Source organism: Agelaius tricolor, unplaced genomic scaffold, assembly GCF_023055355.1.
Source record: "Agelaius tricolor isolate 1412-34295 unplaced genomic scaffold, bAgeTri1.0.p SCAF_1, whole genome shotgun sequence".
Taxonomy (NCBI): Eukaryota; Metazoa; Chordata; class Aves; order Passeriformes; family Icteridae; genus Agelaius; species Agelaius tricolor.
Window position 1 is genome coordinate 76,598,032 of NW_027269261.1, and position 21,231 is coordinate 76,619,262.

Sequence of the window (21,231 nt, forward strand, 5' to 3'; positions counted from 1 at the left end):
CTCCATCCTTCCTATCTGGTTCTTACTCCCTACCCAAGGCCAATTCTTATCACCCCTGGTGTTTTATTTGTACTTTGTCTTTTCCTTCTCTGACTTTCCATCAGCAAAAGCAGTGAGAGCAGTGATGTTCATAGCAGGCAAGATGGATGCAGAAGGACAAAAAGCCAGGTATGCTTGTTTAAGCTACAGTGGAATTCATCTGGGCAACATCTTGTTGACATTTAAACAGTCTTGGCATCTTCAGGCACAAAGATAACACAACCACTCCCAGAGAGCAGAGAGGGATGCGTGCCCAGGCTGCCAGCAGGGCTGTCAGCATCACTCAGAGAGGCAGAGGCTGAATGGGAGGCATGGCAGCAGGATGCAGCATGTTTAAATGATGCTGAAAACTCTAAAATATTGAAGAGAATTTTATGTCAAAAAATAGATTTTAAAGCTTAGTGAGTTATGTTGTGTAAAGGCAAAGAAACCCAAGCCAGCCACGAAAGAAACACCATGGTTTACAGGTTAGGGATGGGGGTGCAGATGAAGCTGGGAGGATGAGACTGATAGCAAATGCTTCCCTCACACCTGGGCAAACAATCTCCAAGTACCCTAAATCACCACAGACTGGTCAGAGGAGAAAACACTGAAGAAGAGAGCTGACGTTTCCCAGTAGAGGCTTAAGCTGGTTGTGTTTGCTTTCCCCAGAACAAATGCAGAAATGAACCTGACTTGCAGTTGCTGATGCCAGTCTGCCCCTGATCAAAGGATATAATGAAAATGGAAAAGGCAATGAGGCCACAGATGTCATATCACTAGCATTTGTACTTTCTCTTTTAAAACTAAGTATACTTCTCAAAAAAAAAAACCCAAAAAAATAACCCCAAACTTTTCAGAACATCTAGGAAAAATCTTTTTTAGGGTTAAGAGCAGCATTCAATTTACTCCTTTGCTCTGCTTGTCATATAGATCTATTAAAAAAAAAAAAAAAAAAAGGGAAAAAAATCTGAGATCTGACATGCATGGGAAAGCCCTGAGGAGCTACAATCTCCAGAATACCCAAATAATTACTATATTGAAGTTTCCATGAAATTAATGCCTGCCTCCAAATAAAGCCATTTGACAGTTGGCTTATTCTTCACTAATGTCATGGTCCCACCCTATTTCACTATCTGTGCTCCAAACTTTATTAGAAACATTTTTTTCTTTAGCTTGAGAAGAGTCACATTGATTTATGACTCCAAGAAGCTGGCCAGAATCCAGAAAATCATCCAAAAACCAGCCTTTAACTTAATCTGTTCCATCATGAAAATGAATTAGTGCTCTTTACAATATTATTAATAATTACAGTCAATAACAGAAACGGCACAATTTTAAAAGCTTTCATATGATCAGGAACAACAGAAAACTGAGCAACTGTACTATTAATGGCCAACCATTTGAAATTACTGCAAAGAAAAACAAGAGAAGACTCTAGTCCTCTAACACAGTATCTATAAATCACACACAGAATAATAACAGGGAAATCATTATAGTCAGTAGCAGGGAACTAGATTAATCCAGGTTATTTCTACCTGGGTGGTAGCCATTAGAAGTTGGATATCTAATCTAAACTAGTCATCAAGGCTCCAATGTGCAATGGAGAGAAACAGGCACCCATTTCAGCAAGAAGCCATTCATTCCATGCTAAACTATATATAAAAGGTGACTGGCATTCATTGCTCTCTGGAAATACTTACTCTTGTTTGACTAACAAAAAAAAAATCAACACGATTAGTTTAGACTAAACATTTAACTCCTAGACAGCTAAAAAGGCATGAAAAAATATTCTACTCCCTGAGCTCAGACTGAGATGACTCTCCCAGTTTGGGGACAACTGCAGAGCCTCCAGCCAAACTGTGCTTCACACCTTGTGAGCCAAACCTTGGCACTGCCTGGTTGGTGAAGCCCAGTGAAGGCAGTGGAGCTCTGCTGAGCTTGTGGGACACAATACCAGCTCAGCATTACAGCAGCCCCTCCACAGACTCTTCCCAAGAAACTCTTTCTGCCAATACAGCCAGTGACCAACCAGCTTCAAACAACAGACATACTAAAAAACACACAGATTAATGTTCTGATTTCTCTGAAGCCGGTCATATATTCATGCAGATAATGAGCTTCTCTTAGATGACAGAGGACTACATTAACTCATTCTGCAGTGAGCTGTAGAATCCTTTTTTAAATATTTAAATAAAATTAAATTAAATCAACTTTAATGATTTTTAAAGGCGTTTTTGGCAGGTTAATACCATTGCTGATACTTCCATGGGGAACGACTTAATATCAACTGGTTCCAGTCCTTGGTAATTAATCTACAAAAAATACAAAAGAAAGAATGCAACCATTTCTACAGTATTCCATTTCTATAATTTTATAAAATATTTTTTTTGTTAATGCCTCAGTAAAAGTTAACTTTAGAAACAGCATCTCTCTGGTGTTACATAAAGAATTAGTTGTGACATTCTCACTGCATCTACAATGCTTAGTTTGGAGCACCAAGAGATAGGGAAGTATCCTGAAAATCCTATCTCTCTAAACAGCACAGGTCATTTTGACATTTTTAAAGAGGACTAACTTACTAGGCATCTGAGCACAGTGTAAATTAACTAAATGTGTTGAAGCACATCCAGTCACAGCCAAGGGTTCCAGTTCAGACACCATGTAACTCTACTTCCAGTTCTTGTGACATGTTTCTCAAGATTCTTGTTTTTCTTCAAGAACTGTCCTCTGAAGACAGAGGCATGCAACCATCCCTAACTTCAGCCTTACTTAAGCTTCTTTGATTTGCTTTCAACCATGACATATACTCACTTTGTCCTTGCTTTTGTTCTCAAAAGCAGTTTATAAAACTTGAAAAGAAAAGGAGTGCTTTGTATCATATGGAAAATAACTGTGCTGTAAGGAACAATACCAAGGCTGAAAAGCCTAAAATTAGACCTGCAAGCTTTGCTTTCATTGGCAGCGATGTGTGAACAGTCATATTGTCCCAATCCCACATTCTACCTCTTTATTCTTGCTAAACACACTACTTTCTGTAAAACACTGAAGTTTAAAATTAGCAAACCTGTCTGATTCAAGGGTATACTGACCTTGGTGATGGGCTATTTTGATCACCTTTAGGCCTTAATAGTGAATTACAAGATCAGCTATTTTCAAAAGAAGCAAAGAAAAAGCATTTGCAGAACAAAAAGCTAAACATCTCTGAAATGGTGCCTGGAATAATACTGCAATTTCTAGCTTGCTTTTTTTTTTTTCTCCTAAGAAAACTCAGAAGCAAATCTAATAGCTGCATTTTTGCTGAAAGCAAGCTAGTGAGGAGATATGCACTGTATAAAGTTCCTGGGGCTGGGCAATGTGGGACTAACAGGGATAATTTAGTCATAACAGGTTAGCATCTATGATATACCCATTCCCTTCTCAGCTATGCTCCTTCAGCTCCTACTGCAGTCAACAGGGGAGATAAATAAGAGCAAAATGTATTCAGAAGGTCAAACTTCATGGATTTTCAAGAAAGCCACAGAGAGGCTAAAGTGAAACCAATGCTTGCTACTGCCTTAAGAATAATTCAAGCAATTGCTAGTGTAGTGTTTATTTTGAGTGTCTCCTTGTGGAATTTCAGGATAAAATATGAGATTGGCAGTGAGCCTGAAGGGGGTATAGTCAGAGCAGTCCAATTTCAACAGACTATCAAGATGAACTGTGGGGAGTTATTTTACAGGTTTATGGCTATAGCTCACTTTGAAACAGAGTGTTATTAATATTTGTAGAGCACTATGATATAAATAGCAACACTACATCCACCACCTAGATACCTGTGGTATGCTCTGACAGAGCACTTTTTAGATTACTAAATACCATTAAATGTGCCCCAAATGCAATACTTGTGATAGGATATTAGACAGAGATGTAATGCAACAGTTATTTCTGCATCAAAAATGCTTATGCAAAAATGCAGCACTAACATTAGCAGCCTTAGGCACTAACTCCAGGGTGATTTTCTGTCTGAAACCAGAATTAATTCTAACACTGTTACAGCACAAGGAGCCAAATAGTTTCTTGGAGTTAGTGGAAGCCTAGATAATGCTGGTCCTGAACTGTATTCAGTGTTTCCCATTGGAAAATCTGTGGCCATAAAAAGTAATGTTTTCTAAGTAAGACAAAGAGCAGCTGGAGAATTCTATTTATTTCATCACACTGATCTTGTCAGTATTTCCTAATGTTTCCTACACCCTGGAAACAGCATAGGCTGTCCATCAAGTTTTGCTTACCAGCAGCAAGCTCCATGGGTCACATGGTGGCAATTCAGACAAAGCTGAGCTTTTGGAAAAAGAAGGGAGGTGGATTGTGCCACTGAGACAAAATGGAGATGTTAACTACCAATTAACCACCAATTGCCTCAGGAGCAGCAAGGAAACCCTGAGAAAGGTAAATACACCTTTCTCAGGATTAGGGAGTTTTGTCCTAGATCCAACCTCAAGATGAGGTAATTTCTTCCTGGGACAGCCCTTCTTTTGTGCCTAATAAAGCCAGGTAATTGCATCCTGGATTTTGTGGGTAGGAACATGATGTACAGCAAGACCATTTATGGAGCTGTGGCTTCAGTCTCAGGCTTAGCTTTCTATTCTTACATATAGAGGAGTAATTTTACTCCCTTGGTAACTGGCATTTTTCAAGTTTCTGTAATTCCTTTAAACACTTCTAATGATTTAATCCTTATGAACATGACTATACTTGAGCAATTGTTCAAATTAAAATCGGTAGTGGATATGAAATACACAAAGCATTTCTGAGAAATTCAACATGACAATATTCTCGTTCCTTCCTTATTCTTCAGAAAGCATCTTGTTAATACAGTTATGTTTCCAATGAATAATAATTCCCTAGAATAAGAGTATTTATACATGGAACTATCTTGGAATACCATTTCCCAAAGAACATCTGGAACAGTAGAACTTCTCTTTGCAATTCACTTTACTACCAAAAATGTGGGCTTTCATTTTTCATAGAATCACATAATTTGGCTTGGAAAAGACCTTAAAGATCATCCAGTTCCAAGACCCCTGCAATGGCCAGGGACACCCTTCACTAGATCAGGTTGCTCCAAGCCCCATTCAGTCTGGCCTTGAACATTTCCTGGGCTGTGGCACCTACAACTTCTCTGGGCAACTTATTACATTGTCTCACCATGCTCATAGTGAAAAATCTGGTGTGGGCACAGCCAGCCAGCATGAGATGTGAAAAACAAGTGAAAAATTTCTTGTCAACATCCAATCTAAACCTGTCCTCTTTCAGTTTAAAGCCATTACCCCTTGTCCTATCACCCTATGCCCTTGTAAAAACTCCTTCTGCAGCTTTACCCCTTTTGGTACTGGAAGGCTGCTATAAAGCCTCCCTTATAGAAGGTTTAAGAGACACGGGCCTGTATTCCAACAGTAATAAATTTCATATTATTGATTAATTGTTATAATGGATTATCAGTAGTAGGATTCTTTACTGTGAGGGTGATGCAGCACTGAAAGAGATTGCTCAGAGAAGTTGTGGATATCCAATCCCTAGAAGAGTTCAAGACCAGGCTGCATGGGGTTTTGAGCAACCTGGTCTGGTGGAAAGGTCTGTTCCACTCCAAACCATTCCACACTGGAAGGAGAATTACCACATAAAAATAATCAAAAGAGTTAAAGATTCTGCAGTGAGCTGTAGAATCCTTTTTTAAATATTTAAATTAAATTAAACTAAATCGACTTTAAAGGAATCCCTACAGATTCCTAAATCCCCACACAAGCTATGCACACTGGTGCTGAATACTTTATAAATTTATATACCCCATAGTATACCATATGGAGGTTCTGCACAAATGCTAGAGGTAGATCTGCAAATTCCTTCATGAATAGTGTAGGTAAATGTAATTTAGGCTCTCCCAGAGCCAACTTACAGAGCAGAGGTAATGGCACAATATCCTGAGTCTGTGTGTGCCCCAGACGAGCATGAAAATTTTTCTCCAAGGTTCACCCAGACCTCGGGAAAACGCAAGGTTAAACTTGTGACCTGGGCATAACTGATGTGGGATGTTTCTATCTTAGGGAAAAACGTGTCAGCATTCAAGCTGTCTGTGCAGTCTTCAGGTTTGCAATCTCTTGGAGGATCTTCATGGCAGGTGCCACTAAGTGGTGGGTGCTGAGGTGAGTGGCACTGGATTTCAGAGCTGCACTGGATTTCAGAACTGCCCCAGCTCCTGGGCTTGTCCCCAGCACAGCTCTCCCCAGCCTGCCCAAGGCAGACACCTGATGCTGGCTGTGCCCACACCAGATGCAGAAATGGGACCTCAGCAGCATCCTCTGTGCTTCACTGCACACCACCTACTTCCCAGCCAAGAAAATATGTATTCCAGTCAAAAGCAGTCTAGACATAAGGTAATATGTGCAATACAGATGCACAGGAGATTATACCTGACACAAAACTCAAAGAAATCATCTGATAAACTTAGGAGAAAAAATTAAGATAGGCTGAGTAAGCTATTGACTATATTCCTATAATCTTTTTAAAAGCTACTTCATCTGCTCACCACAGGAAGAGCTGCTTGCCACTTCCCACCAGCCATATTCTGCTTTTCCACTACTTGCAGCTTGTTTTGATTTTGGCTGAGTGGAAGATAGATATGGAAAATCCTTGCAGGAATGCCAGAGTGCAGGGAGCACCCTTGCCTACTAATCGATGCAAGCTGCCCAGGAAGAGAGGCAGGCTGATCATTTCCTCCCTGCTTGTTCATCTATTCCCCTGGGAACAAGTTATGCTGCAGTGACACATTAGGGCATGTGCTGTCAAAGTACTTCTGGCAGAAAAAGTAAGTGAAGTATCAAGTGACTGAGCCCTTTCAGCTAGCCATGGGATGCAGGGCTGTTCCAGCCAAAGCAAAGTCCCCCTACAGCTGAGGAATACATTTAAATTTTTCATTTAGAGTGATAAAAAATCCCATTGAATAGTCTGCTACAGGAGCAGAGTAAAACTGGCAAGTTTGTTTGTCAAAAAACAACCAGACTTTGCAGTTCTACTTTTAGAATACACACCTAAGCTGGAAAGCTTTCTGTATGAGCTCCTGAGCCTTGATGTGCTGAAAAAAATTGTATAACCAACTCTTAAACATGGCAAATCTTCTTTTGTCTTCCATAATGTGGTCTTGGACAGAACTTAATAACAACTTGATGGAGCCTGATGGAGTTGAATTGGCTTACATCCAGCATGACTGGTGCTCAAATGACTCCATTTTTAAAATAATTTGCCATAATAATAAATGGGAAGTTATGATCACCCACAGCTGGCCAAAGAATAAGGGATTTTTCAAAGGAAAAACAGGAAGTACACAACTTAAGGACCATTCCACATAAAATACATACCTTTCATTTTCTTCTGCTCTAGTACTTTTAAAAACACTATTTTTACCAGGTATTAGGCTTTACATTGTCACACCCATGCCCCTCTGAAACAAGGAAGAGTGGATAATAGCCACTCCTGCCAAGGCTTACTGCAGAGACAAACCTCAGGCACAACCCTTGGATTAGCAGAATGCAACTGGTTGTACCTGTTCTCTGCATTGTACTGAGAAATCCTCACATTTCACTTCATTCACAGTCAAACTGAGTTCCAGGTAATGCTAATGTCCAAGGGGAAAAGCTACAAAGCCTGTCTAAAATGGAATTTTTCTGTACATTATAGAGCTTTACCATTTAGCTCTATGGTACAAAGCACAGGGATCAATCTCATGCTTCTTTCTAAAGGATAACTTCAAATGCAAATGAGAAACTGTTCTGATCTTGTTTTTTCATAGTACTTTTGACAATATTGCATGCATGTGCAATGAGCATGTTGACACCTGTATTTTTTTATGCAAAAGCCTAAAGAGGAAAAATATGTCAAGGACTATGGCTTAACTAATAATTGAAACTGACATAAGAATTGTATGGAAATGCAATATAATGACGTAATTAATCCAATGTAATTGAAATCCAGAGATAACAGAGATGTGCACCTCCTCACTATCTACTTGAAGAGCCCAGTCCATGCTCTGCAGTTCACTCCTCATCATATTTAGTCCAAGTGGATCATCATTATCACAACACCACCCAACAGATCTCACCACATTCACTATTAAGCACAGGAAACTGGGAGACATACCTGCTTGTTTGCATTTCATCAACATTCCAAAATTAGACTGCTGCTGCTACTAATGATTTAAATGTAAGCTATACAATATTTATTATTTTTATTACTTGTTACTTACTATTATTATTCAATAATTTTGTTAAAGCTTTAGTTCATCAACTATACACAAGCACGTGCTCCCATAACAATTTATAAGGTTTGCCAATATTACTAAACTGCAATGTTTAGCTTCCTACCAAATACCTCAGAGAGCCAAGAAGAAAGACAAGCCTCAGGAATAGGTCACAGGCTGATCACAGCTCTGTATTGCTCCCATTGCACCATGGGATGATTACATACTGATTTTAATCTAACACAATCCAGTTCTCCTGCCAAAAAGGGTTATACTCTGCAAAGAACCATATTCACTTTGGAAAAGAGCTCCTTACCTAATGTCTTGTGTATATCCCAGATTTGTGTGGCCATGTGCAAGGTAGATAAGAAAAAACTGGTCATGCTTCTTTACCCAGAAAAGGAAAAAAAGGGTCATTTGGGTGAGATAAACCACAAAAAAAAAAAAAAAAAAAAAAAAAAGCCCTGCCAGGAAAGGCTGGGTTAACTGGAGGCAAAGTTCAGCTTAAGCTGGTGCCATGTTCTCCCTCCTGCTTCCAGGAGCAGAGATCACCTGGTGCTGGGGCAATCAGGCATAGCCCAGACAGACTGGGGCACACCAGTGTCACACAAGAAATCCAATGGGACACTGCTTTCATCCAAATTTCTAGTCCTGTATCTTCTTCCTTTTAAAACCCCAGATGTGGTCCCACCCCCAGCAAATCTTGTACTACTTGTCTCTGGCAGAAGACAGTCATTGATATGGGAATGATACCAGAACAGTGTGAACAACTCTTTTGAGGCAGAGATTGACCTTTACTGATGTATGGCACTGAAATACTTAGAACTGAAAAATTTACACAAGTTGCCAAATGCTTTTCTACCTTGACTTGCAACAACTAGAAAATGTTTGAGGTTTTGTACAGCCTCTTTAAATTTATCAGTGCTAACTGAACTCCTCCCATGACAGGAACTTCAGTTTTAGCACTGTGGTCGAGCACATGCATAAAACAGGTTCTACAGTTCTCAGAGAATAAGGGTTTGGGATTCCATCCTCTGCTTTGCCATCAGTTCTCTAAAAGCTCTTGGACAAGGTACGTTTCTATCTTCTGCATCATCATCATCATCACGTAATACTAAGTGAATGAAATCATGTTAAATTCTATAAATTTGCCAATATTGTAGCTGCCATATCCCATTCAAAACTGGCATCAGCACTGAAAAAATACCTGGCACACAAATACAAATGCAAAACAATGAGCAACTTGTCACATAAATTCTTCAAAATCAGCTCTCCAAACAGGTTTTTACTTCAGAAAAGAAGAATTTTTAAGAACAGCTGTTCAGTCATAAGATCAATGAATCATATGATGAGAGAACATATAAAGTCTTATGCAAATACTTCACATTTTATTTTCCAATCCTTCTCCCCACTTAGTTTCATGTCCTAAATGCCTTTGGATGAGCAAATTCCCCTGCACCCACACAGAGCTCACAGTCAGAGAGAGCCTGTACTGGGGGTGTTTCTGTGGTCATTTTTAGGACTTGTATGTGACTTAAAACCATCTCAATTCTCCTTCCTTTTCTCCAACAGCTACATCTATCACTCATTTGACACATAGTTATCACAGAGAAGTTATCACAGCTCAGGTAGGCATTGGCAGTTCAGTAGGAGCTTCCTCTGAGCACCTAACTCAGATTGCTTCTGCCCTGGCACAGCTCTGATATAGCTTGTCTGTTACTACATCAGAAGGAGTAGTTCAGAGAAAAGTGGCAAGAATCAGATGGATTTATCATTAAATTCAATGTCTCCTGCAAATTCAAATTTTCCCTGTGGAGTTTTCTCACAGCACCTAAAAAAATCACAAAAAGTAGTGCATCTGTTAGTACTTTTCATATTAACCACCCTTTTGGTGAGAGACTCCACTCAGTGTTTCCTAGATGTTGACACCTTTGCCTTCTGCTATCTTCAAATGTTATGCTACTCCTTTTCCTTGCTCCCTCCTTCCTTTTTGATTCATTTAAAATGAATCTCCCTAGCACTGAAATCCTCACAGACCTGATCCTGCCTACATCTCTGACATGATTCATGATCACACCTTCTCCTTTCCCCGAGTCTCATCTCCTTTAGGCTAAGAGCTTGCTCAACACTTACACCTACATTTCCAGTCAACTCTGTGTGTTCAAAGCAACAGATTTCCCCATGCATTTAAATCCAGTCACTCACAGACATGTTTTGGTGGTTTAGCATGTACTCTGCAGCATTCAAATCCATTCCTTGATCAATTTTTTTCCAGTAGGGATCAGACAGATCAGCTCAGAGAATGATTCCTTACATTTGTATGGCCTTGGGTCCAGTTACTTCAGGAAGGGATTAACCCAGAAATCTCCATTTCACATTTAACTCTATGGTAATTTTTTATAATGACCATCAAGCCATCTTTTCATGTGTTCCTAAAGATTTCCTGATGTCAGTATTTGTCAATAATCCTGCTAATGCCACTGCCAACTGATGGCACAGATTTCACTGTACAACCACACCTAACTCACTTTCACTGTAATTTGAATTTTTAAAGCATGGCAAAGTAGCATAGCAAAATTGTCAGAGGGTGACTTTGCTTTTGTATCTTGTATGACTTTGCCACCTTTTTAGTTTGTTGGTTTCTTTCTCCCAGACTCAATGTTTATGCCAGAGTACCTCATTAGTCAAGTGCCCAGAGTGATACCTACCACTAACTTTGCCCATTCAGAACAAACCAAAAATGCTAATTTCTGCAAACCTCTTGAAGGTATTTTCAAAGGAAAACAGAAGTGCAAGACTGAAATGGCTGCAAGCTGCTGTGTAGGTCTTCGTAGACTTGAGAATCTCACAAGTTAGAGTGACAAAATGCAGAGTTGGAAAAATAAGGGAATGTGTTAGTTGTCTCACACAGCTTCAGATGTTGAAGACCTTCTGAATATATCAATACTGTCAACAGTAAATGGATGGGTTTACTGGGCAATACAAGAACTACAATCTCCAGCTATCTCTGTTACATGCAACACCAGAACAACCTTGAACATTTCATGAACTTTCTTTTATCTGGAGATGAGCTGACATTGATATATTGTTATTGGTTTTCACTAATATACTCCTGTTGGCAACAGGGAGATGCTAGCAGCTGAAATGAGTCACATACTGCAAGACCTTGCAATTTATATGGAAAGAAAGTGCAATTTAAAAAATATCTGTCTCCTCCTCAGCTGACTGTGCAATGCAAGACACCCACTAAAACTCAAGTCATAGTCAGACAGTTATTTTTCATGTATTTGAAGCACATGAAGTTGCAGTGTTATTTTTTTATTTTAAATTGACTAGCTTTAATTCACCAACATTAAAAAAGCAATACAAAGTAATGTTAGGAGCATTTGATGCTGAAATAAAAATTGGTCTTGTATTTTATATATACCATGGATTTCTCAAGCAACAATTCAGATCTTTGTTACACTGTTTTCATTTATTTATAGTTGAACATTATGAAAAAATCTACAGTTGGTTACAAATATTTGAAGAACATCATAATCTAAAATATACCTCACAAACAACTGAAGTAACTAGCCAACTATTCTTTAGCTGATTCTCATCTAAAGAAAGCAAACTGCTTTGTAACTGAAGGACTTGCAGGGATAGGTTTTGTTAAGCAAATTGACAACAATGCCATTAGATGATAGGTACATACAATAGAACTATTTATAGCACTGTGCAGGAATAAAAACCACAGAGAATGTTATCATAAATTGCTGTAACATTTTCAGTCTCTATTGAATCTTTTTACCCCAACATTCCACATCCCAGGAAAAAAAAAATAAAAAAGAAAAAGAGGTATATAGGCTGTGTTTCTATTCTGCAGATTTACAAGAACATCTTGGGTCTTGCACTGTGATAAACAGTTAAGGTGCTGAAGAGAGTGATTCAACAGAAAAAGCAGACAGACACACAGACAGAACACAGCTGTACTCAACATCTGTTTACATTGTACTGTGACTTCTTACAGACTTCTCTTTGAAAGTACCAGATACCTTGTACATATCTAGAGCTATCTATATACAAGCCCAGCTGTTTAGGACATATTCTAGGGTATATCTACACCACAGCCCAAGAGCTGGAGAACAGTGTGTGCCTCAGCCAGCTCTCCTCTCTGGCTTTGCCACTGTGAACAGCCCCACGGGGGGAAGCAGAACGTGTCCTAATTAGCTCTGCAGGAGGCAAACCCAGTCCCTGCTACCAGGCATGGATTGGCTGAAAGTCACTCCATTCCACCCCTGTACTTGCACCCTATCTTTCTGCACAGGTTGTAGGTACAGTATGTATCTTGTATATTGCTAGAATTTTAATAAATTTACCCTTATAGCACTGTACATACAGCTGCACATAGAACATATGCTAAGGCCAGATCCTTGTTTTATAAAGCTCACAGTTTAAAAAACAAACACAAAACCACAGCTAAAATGCAAGATGAAGGAGGCATCCAACACGGTTAAACACTGCACAGCCAGGATCACCAGGGAGAGGGAGGTTCTTAGGCAACAGGAGACTTTGGAGCAGAGTCAAAGACAGGAAGCAGAGCCAGAGAGGGAGGAAAAAAGGGATCAGTAAAAGCTAAGGATGAGATAAGACATGAGGCAGTTAGTACCTGTTGACACTTCAGGATTATATTCTCATATAACAGAGTAGGAAGCCTGACTGAGTAATGTCCACCTCTTAAACCATGTAGAAACACGTGTTACTTACTGATCTGTGTTCCATTAGCACCTCTTTGTGGCAGACACGTGAGAAATATGTAAAAACATCACAGCCCCTTCCAACAATCCTATTTTCCCAAACAGGAATTTAAATGATTAAACAATAGCCATTGAACTAAGCAGCTAAGAACTCACCCAGTGTGGGGACAATTCTTGCAAACAAAACCTATTTATGAAGAATGATCAAGGCTACTTGGTGGTCTTCTTACCATACCTGAGGAGGAAAAGGAGTCTTAGAAGCTGCTCCTGTTAAGCACTTTGGCATTTCAGTAATAGTGGTGTATTGTTAGGATTTCACTGACAGACGGCAAGAATATTTATGCACATGGAAAAAACAGTTTGTGATTATCTGACTCTCTTTATTTAAGAATGCATGATATAGTTTTAACATGTAACATACTGATATCATACTGTTCTTCTAAATGTTCTCATTCTGTATAGATGGCAGGGACCAGATTCCAAACCACCTGGAGCTCTATGTTGAGCATTGTTCAACCTTACAATGTGGTTGATGTGACATATCCAAGTCAGATTAAAGAAAAAAAAAAAGACGCAAATGATCCTCCAACAACAACAAAATCCCGCCCCCCCTTCCCAAAAAACCAGATCAAACTTGGTTAGACATTTGAAGATGCAGTCCTTTTGTAGAAGCCAGTCTGGTTTGCAAAAATCATCACTATCATCAGATGTTTCATGCATCAAACTAAAACCACTTTTCAGGCTTATCAGTCTTCCAAACTGAAAACCCTTTATGCCATTCAAAACATGAATTTTAAGAACATTCACAAATACTCATTTGTATGGTTTTAAAAATGTATATTTAAAAAGAAAAATGACTGTTTAAAGAATAGTATATATTTTGGTGTAATGAAAGAACATTGACTGTAATGAAATTGACTGGATAGGTGCTGGATGTTAACAATAACTGCACAAATAATTTTTTGCAGCTTTATCCATTTATCCAGCTGATTTTATTTTCAGTGCTAAAAACCTTTTTAAATGTTCACTTTCACTAACTTTAGAAAATCGTAACTTTTCCTCTACATATACCAGCTTCTACTAAAAAACAAGAGCATTTTAATTCTAACTACTAACTGATATCTCATATTTCATTCTCTAAGAGTCTTCAGTTACTTTGTATTTCTAAATATAGCAGATAAGAGTACAGAGAAATATGCTGTATTGTAAGAGCTTTTATAAACAACAGTTTCTAATTTTAGACTACTCCATTCTGAATAAAGTCTAATTAAACCACATATATTCTCAAATGCAGTTCACAAAAAGGATAATATTCATGTCTCCTCACTGCATTTGATTCCATCTTACAGTGATGACTTAATATCTACTTTTGAGTAAAAATGTTTTCTATAAAGTGGAACACTAAACTTTCATTTAAAAAATAAAATTTCAGTAACATATTACCTTTGTGAAATTATTTTCAGGTATTAAAATCAAGTCATAGGTACTCTACACACACCAGGCTCAACAGCTGATCTATTTTAAGATTTTTTTTTTTAACTGCTTTGGGGATTGATTGTTCAAGAACTCGTAATTAAGTCCAGAACCATCACATTCTAACACTAAGGATAATTAATTACTAAAAAAGCTTAGCGAGAACACAGATACATTTTCCATTCTCCATGGTCTTTAAATCAAGACTGATTTTTTTTCCCTTCCCCCAAATTTGTATGTAAAAGGAGAGCAAAGGCATGACTGAGTCAAATGCTATAGCTTCTGCTAGACATGCTTAAAATGGTCATTAATCTCCCTTGCATATTTAAACATTTATGAACCTAAGAGCTTTCTTCTCTACCATACAACTTTCTGTTTAGCTAGAAGTTAAGACTAATAAGAGTAACTTTCATCAAAAGTTTTAGAGCCTTATATTTATTAGTCTAAAAACTCTATAAATTTCTGTCACAACCTGTTTTCTTTTTGAGTATATAGTTTGACTTGTACAAAGTCAGAGCAACCAAATTAATCCCAATGGTTGATATTATATTGGTTGATTCAACTCATTAGAAGTTAAAACAGAATATACTATTTTTTATTCCTAACTACTGTATGAAAATATCTTGAGAGGACCAAAAAGAAATTTTTCAACATCATTTGTAAGTTTTATTATTATGGATCTCCATTTTTAGACCTTTTCATAAATGAACTTTGGGGAAGTCTAAGTTAGTGAACAAGAAATTGAGTAAAATGGTTTTTTTCTGTTATTTAACAGTGCTGCATGATGCTTCTCTGAAATCATCAATTACTTAAGATTAAATCTGCTTTAAGCCAAAAGTGATAAAAGGTCATTTAAACCAAAAAGTTTAGTATCTCATATTTGTATTAGTGTAAAAGCTATAGGAATCAGCATTACATCTTTTTTCCTGCACATCAACTCAGACTTTTTAAATACAGATTATGTAGATAATCTTCCTCAAAAGGCTTTGTCATGGTAAAGTGATGTTAAAAGTCTTTATCTTCCTATTAAGAAATTATGTTATGATAATTATCTTAAAAGATCCACTTGGTAATCTCAAATTATAACTTCTCATTATTTCAAAGCTTGTAGGTTCTTGACAAACTCAAGAATGTAGCAAACTCCTGATTTTTCAAAACAGTGAAACTGAAAAAGTTATAATACATTCCACTACAATCTGGGATTATATATGTGACTTTATAGGGTTTATTTCAGAGAGAAAATCTTCACAAATATCTGTAATGTGTATTCCTTTGTCCTTGATATCATAATTTCAGAACACATAATGCTTAGTTCAAAAAAAGATGCAGTTGTCCTTTCACTCCCAAGGAGCACAATTTATTTCAATTAGCTGTGGTTTTACAAGTTATTTTACTAAACATATTCTGTTCCTTACTTTCCTCAGGGGAATAATCACAAAGAAAAACAGCTTGATATTTTTATAAACAAATCAGTGAATTTGACTATCAAGTCGCTTTTATCTTTTTCTCCTTCAACTGTCTCCTTGAAACTACTTGCTTTTTTCAACTTTCATCTATGAGACCATCTCTAATGATCTGCCTTAATTTACTACAAGTGTATTATTGTCCTTTCAGTCACATTCACATCCAAATGTGGAAAAACTCTTGAAAGCAGAGAGCCTGTGGATAACATCGACATAGTTAAAAAAATAAAAAATACATATATATTTTAGCACTTTACAACTTAAAAAGCAATAAAAATTTGTAGCACCTCTCCGAAATTTTACATTACAGGAACAAATATCCTTTTTATCATCTGTTTAATTTTCTTTGAAAAGTTTTATAGCTATCACTCTCAGACCAATAGCATAAAAGTCAAAATTTAAGATTCTCTCCTTATGAATAAGACAAGTAGTTGGAGCTGAGGTAAGAAAGCGCCGCCCTGTGATGGGAGCCCATCTGGATCCTGACATCTTCCAGCACAGCAAATGCTCACAGCCTTCCCTGTTGGTGCTGTATTCCTGTACCACACAGAGGCTTCAGCAATGCCATGGAGAGAAGCTATGGGGTAAACCATGGTCTTTCCCAAGAAAGAAATAAACAGAAAATAACTGGTCAGGTGGAAAGCGATCCAAAAACGCAATGAACATGCACAAAAAGAAGGAACAAAATTACACTCCGAAGGAAGAAAAAACCCAAGCATGTAGAGAATGACAAAAGGTGTGCAAATGCAGGTAATAGTAACCCAAAAGAAAATGGGGACAGATGAAATGGTCTAAGCTCATTATAGAGTAGTCTGAATCGAAATTAGGCATGTGAAATAATGCAGGAAGATCACACTGTGCTTTTCTCTGTTAATGTAAGACAAAATTAAAGAAAGCAAAGCATCCATGGGCAATCAAACCCACCTGGAAACAAGCTTCTTTACAGACCACTCAAAATCAAAGGGTATTTAGCCCAAATGCACACTGCTAAAACAATACCTATTAAAAACAAAAGGATGAAGACCGGTGCTGACAATGTTTAACATCACAGACGAGGAGCACAGCTGCTCAGGGTAAGTGCTGCGTGTTTCAATTCCTAGGATTTTAAAACCAGATCTGTCTACCATTCTTTAAATTTTCTAACTCTATCTTCAATTAGTGTACATTGCTGTTTGATTCACAATTAGAGGATGAGCCAGCACTTTTTGGCCAAGTGACATAAAATTCTGGAAATCTATGGGAATCTGCAAAGGTCAGCAGAACTGAATACCTAAAATGGGAGAATGAGGCACAGATACAATACAAAAAAGCTTAGGAATCCATTGCGCAGACAGACATAACATTACAATTCCAAAACTGAAAAACAGAACCAGGACAACAGCTTGAAATGTAAACAATTACGGAATCACCCAAAACAAAGTTCACCACACTCATGTGTTTCTTAAGGGAACCTGTATCCTTAGATTTAAATCCTGCAGCTATATTGAGTGTATAGACAGAAAGAAAAGTCAGGAGGCCTGTAGCAGCACAATGGTGCTGCAGCTCTCTAGGAGGACCCTGCTGGAAGGAACATTGGGATCCCCCCAGACCCCAGACACGCTGCAGTCAGCAGGATGTCGCAGCCTGGGACACGTGGCGCCTTCTCCAAACAGCACCAGAGCCAGTGGCATTGCACCGCTTCCATCCTGCACAGCCAGCCTCATTGCCCTGCTCTGCTCTGCCCTAGCCTGCCCTCTCCATCACATCCCAGTTACACTTGGACTCATCATTTCGGCCAGAGCAGAGTTTCCCTTTGGCTGGTGCTGTGGGGTGGCATCAGCTCTGAGTGTTCTGGTACACTACAGCAGGGGAAGGCACACAGGGAACCGCACAACGGAGCGGCAGCGGCAGAGACATCTCTGGCATTTGCTCTGTGTTGTGAGTTACATAACGCTGTGATACTCCGGAGTAGATGCCGCTTGATGACACAACTGATCTGCTGGCTATAGCTGCTTGTTCCAGAACAAGGAGCACGTTGAAAAATCAGTGTTGGGCAGGTATACCTTTGTATCAGTCAAGAAGACAGGGCAACCGAGAAAACTGGTTAAATATTGCAGCCCTATGTCATAAAAGTTTGTGGATAAATAACAAAATTAAGGATTCAGTCCTTAATTAAAAGGTAGGGATAACACATAACCAAGATGAAGAACATGTTTCCTTACTTTTCCTTGACAGCAACATCAGCCCAGACTACTTCATGCTTTGTTTGAATGGAGAAAAACATAATTAAAGTTTTAATTAGAATTGATCGCAGTCCACAAACCTGAAATGGATTGTGCTGTATGAAGACTGTACTAGAAGATCTTTCAAGCAAACTGATGTTCTTAAATGAACTATGTTCTTTAAAAAGGAAAGGCATTCTGTCAAGTAATAGGGTAGTAGTGAAAACTAATGACTCTGAAAATGTGTGATAGAAACAACTACAAGGAAGTACGCATTCTGAAAGGGACAGTGATTGTGTATTCTACAGAGACTGAGCTTCCACGTACACTTATTTTTCTGTGTGATTAATCTGTTGCATATCGTATTCTGGTTATGAAATATGTCCATCTTTTTATTCTTCATAAAGAGATAGTGATACCTCGGAGATCTGAACTTTCCAATATGTGAAGGAAGAGAATGTCTATCCAAAGGCACACTAATAACAAAACATTGCTAAAAATATATTTCCAGCAGAATTGCTGGGAGAAGTATCTGTATTGCTTAAACCCATCTGCTACAATAACATCTCCTGTACAAGAACACGGAATTTATTAATGTATTTGGCCTTTTGATAATTGGCTATGGGTTTAATGCCCAAGCAATCACGCTTCAATTTTAATGTAAAGGGCAGGTGTTTTCATCACCCTGTTATCTGCACGTTTGCTTGTCAGCCGGAAAGCCTGGCGGTGCAGGCAAACCCCCTCCCCGCCTTGCTGCACTGCTCCGGGTCGTGCGGGATTCGGGAGCGCGGTACCGGCGCGGCAGCGGGAGCTCCGCCCGCTCCGCCTCCAGCTGCCCTCCGCCCGAGGAAGGCGCAAAGCCCCGTCCCACCACCGAAAAGCCCCTGAACAGGCTCCTCCAGGGCCGGGGAAGCGGAGGGTCTGCAGTTGCGTAACATCAACCCCCCCTCCCCTTCGCCTGTCCCTCCCAATCCCCGACGGTTCCTCCGCACGCCGGAGGGCCGGAGCAGCCAGCCCGGGATGGGGCAAGCCGGGGAGGTGCCGGGGGAACACCCAGCAGAAGAAAGGGGAAAAGCTCTTGGCATTGGGGACGGGATGGGAAGCTGGGGTGAGGGGAACCTTGCAAGTGGCTCCATGCAGGAAGGGGACCGCCTGGCTAGGGTGGGAGGAGGGAGGCGTTCCCCGGTGGGGGCAGTGGGGAGAGCGGGGGACTCCGGGGGGTGGGGACACCTCCGGGCGGGCGGGAAAAGCCTCGCACCGGGGGAGCGGGCGGCACGGGCAGCGCTGCGGAGGGCAGCGAGCGGCGGGGACCGAGCTGTACGGCAGTGCTGGGGTCCCTTCTGGCAGCGCCCCGCACGGCGCCGAGCCCCCTGTCCCGGCGCGGCACCACGGGCGCCGGGGAAGCGTCCCCCGCGCAGCGCTGGGCACCGCGCTCCCCCCGCACCCCGGACCCGCTCCTTCCCGCCGGGGGATGGAGGAGGAGGGCGAAGAAGCCCTCGGGGCACCGGCAGGCGTTCCTCCCCTCGCCCCACACAAGCAGCGCGTCTCTCCGGGTGCGAGCAGCTTATTTCCAAGCGATGCTGGCGCGCAAAGTTGCGCCGGTCGGGCAGCCCCCGCCCGCGCTCCTTCCCTCCCTCCCTCCGCAGCCGCGCACATCCCGGCCCCCGCAGAGCCCCCGCGCTCCGCTCCGCTCGGGTCAGCGCGGAAATCGCCTCCCTCGCTTTCCGCCCCGGCTGCTCACGATCTGCCTCAACCTGCTCCACCTTTTGTTTTGATCTTTGGAAATGAAATTCTCTCTCCTGCCGTCTCCTTTCCCTCCTCCTTCTCACGCCTTCGTGTGGGAGATGCCCAGGATCGCACACCAGCTTTTGTTATCTCCTCCCACCTCCATCTTCACTCCGATTGATGCCCTAGTAAATAGCAGGAGCGCGGCACCTCCGCCCCGCACCTACCCCGCTACCACCTGCAAACACTTCGCCTGTTAAATAAATTAAACGATAAAATAAAAACATCCCTTACAGGCACTGTGAAAAGCGATACAGCGATCGCATGGATCGGGAGCACTTTTGCCTCCCTCGTGGTGTGATGACCTTGTGAGAGCTGCTCTGGCGCTTGGTTTCGCACGGTCTTTTTTTTCCCTTTTTTTTTTTTTTCCTTTCCCTACTGGAAAAAAAAATCACGCCCTTTTCGCTATCCCTTTTCAAACGAACACGAGCGCCAGACTCCCTCTTCCACCAAAGCGTTTCAAAGCGCAAATTGTTACGCGACAGCTCAGCTGTTCCTTTGGATGCTGTCGGTGCCCATATCCGGATCGGTGGGGGATTCGGTCCCATCTCTCCACAGTTAACGGCAAATCGCCGCGGGTACGACTTCCCTCCATCTCGCCAGCGGAACAACTCCCGCACACCGACCGCGCACACCAACTTTCCCGGTGAGGATGTTCTCCGACCGCCGAGCAGCGCCGAGGCCGCGCAGCCCCCGCCTCAGCCCCGCCGCGCCTCCATCCCGCCGCCTTCCCGGGAGGAAAAGCCCCGAGCGGGGCAGCCCGGCAGCCGATTCTCGCCCGCACCTCGCGGGTGCGGAGCCCGGATCCCCCCCCTTTCCCCCTGCGGGCCCTCCCCGCACTTACTGCGGGCGGGGGTCTGTCCGCGGTGCGGAGGAGGGCGCAGGGCCCGGGGTCCCGCGCGCTGCTGGGGCCGTAGGGACACGCGGCGCCGCCTCGGTGCGCGCCCGCCGCCGCTCGCGCCGCAGCTCCTGTGCGCGCCCCCGCTCCGCCCCGCGCGCCGCCCGCCGCCGCCCCGCACTGCAGGACCGCCGCCCCGCGCGCCGCCCCGCGCTCCGAGCATGCGCGCGGGGCCGGGCGGCGCGGGCGGGAGCGGGGGAAGCCCCGGGGCGGGCGGGAGCGGGGCCCGGACCCGCGTGGGGCGCAGGCTGAGGGGCACGGACCGGCGGGGTCGGCGCCGGCACCGCGGCCCGCTCGGCCCCGTGGCCTCGGAGTCACTCACGGCCGAGCGCAGGCTCCCTGTGCCCGGTGTCGTCCGTGCCTTGCCCGGCGGGCTGCGCCT

General features: G+C 41.8%; 1 protein-coding gene across 2 annotated transcripts in view; it reads right to left on the reverse strand.

The window, feature by feature from the left end:
• Positions 1 to 20,971, reverse strand: part of VSNL1 (visinin like 1) — an 87,326-nt gene extending 66,355 nt beyond the window's left edge. Inside the window, exon 1 of one of the 2 annotated variants that reach the window (XM_071440414.1) lies at positions 20,796 to 20,971. The gene's annotated coding sequence lies outside the window, so the exon portion shown is untranslated. Of the gene's footprint in view, positions 1 to 19,929; positions 20,078 to 20,795 lie in introns of those variants that run through there. The other variant, XM_071440423.1, reaches the window with a different exon arrangement.
• Between the last annotated feature and the right edge of the window lie 260 nt (positions 20,972 to 21,231).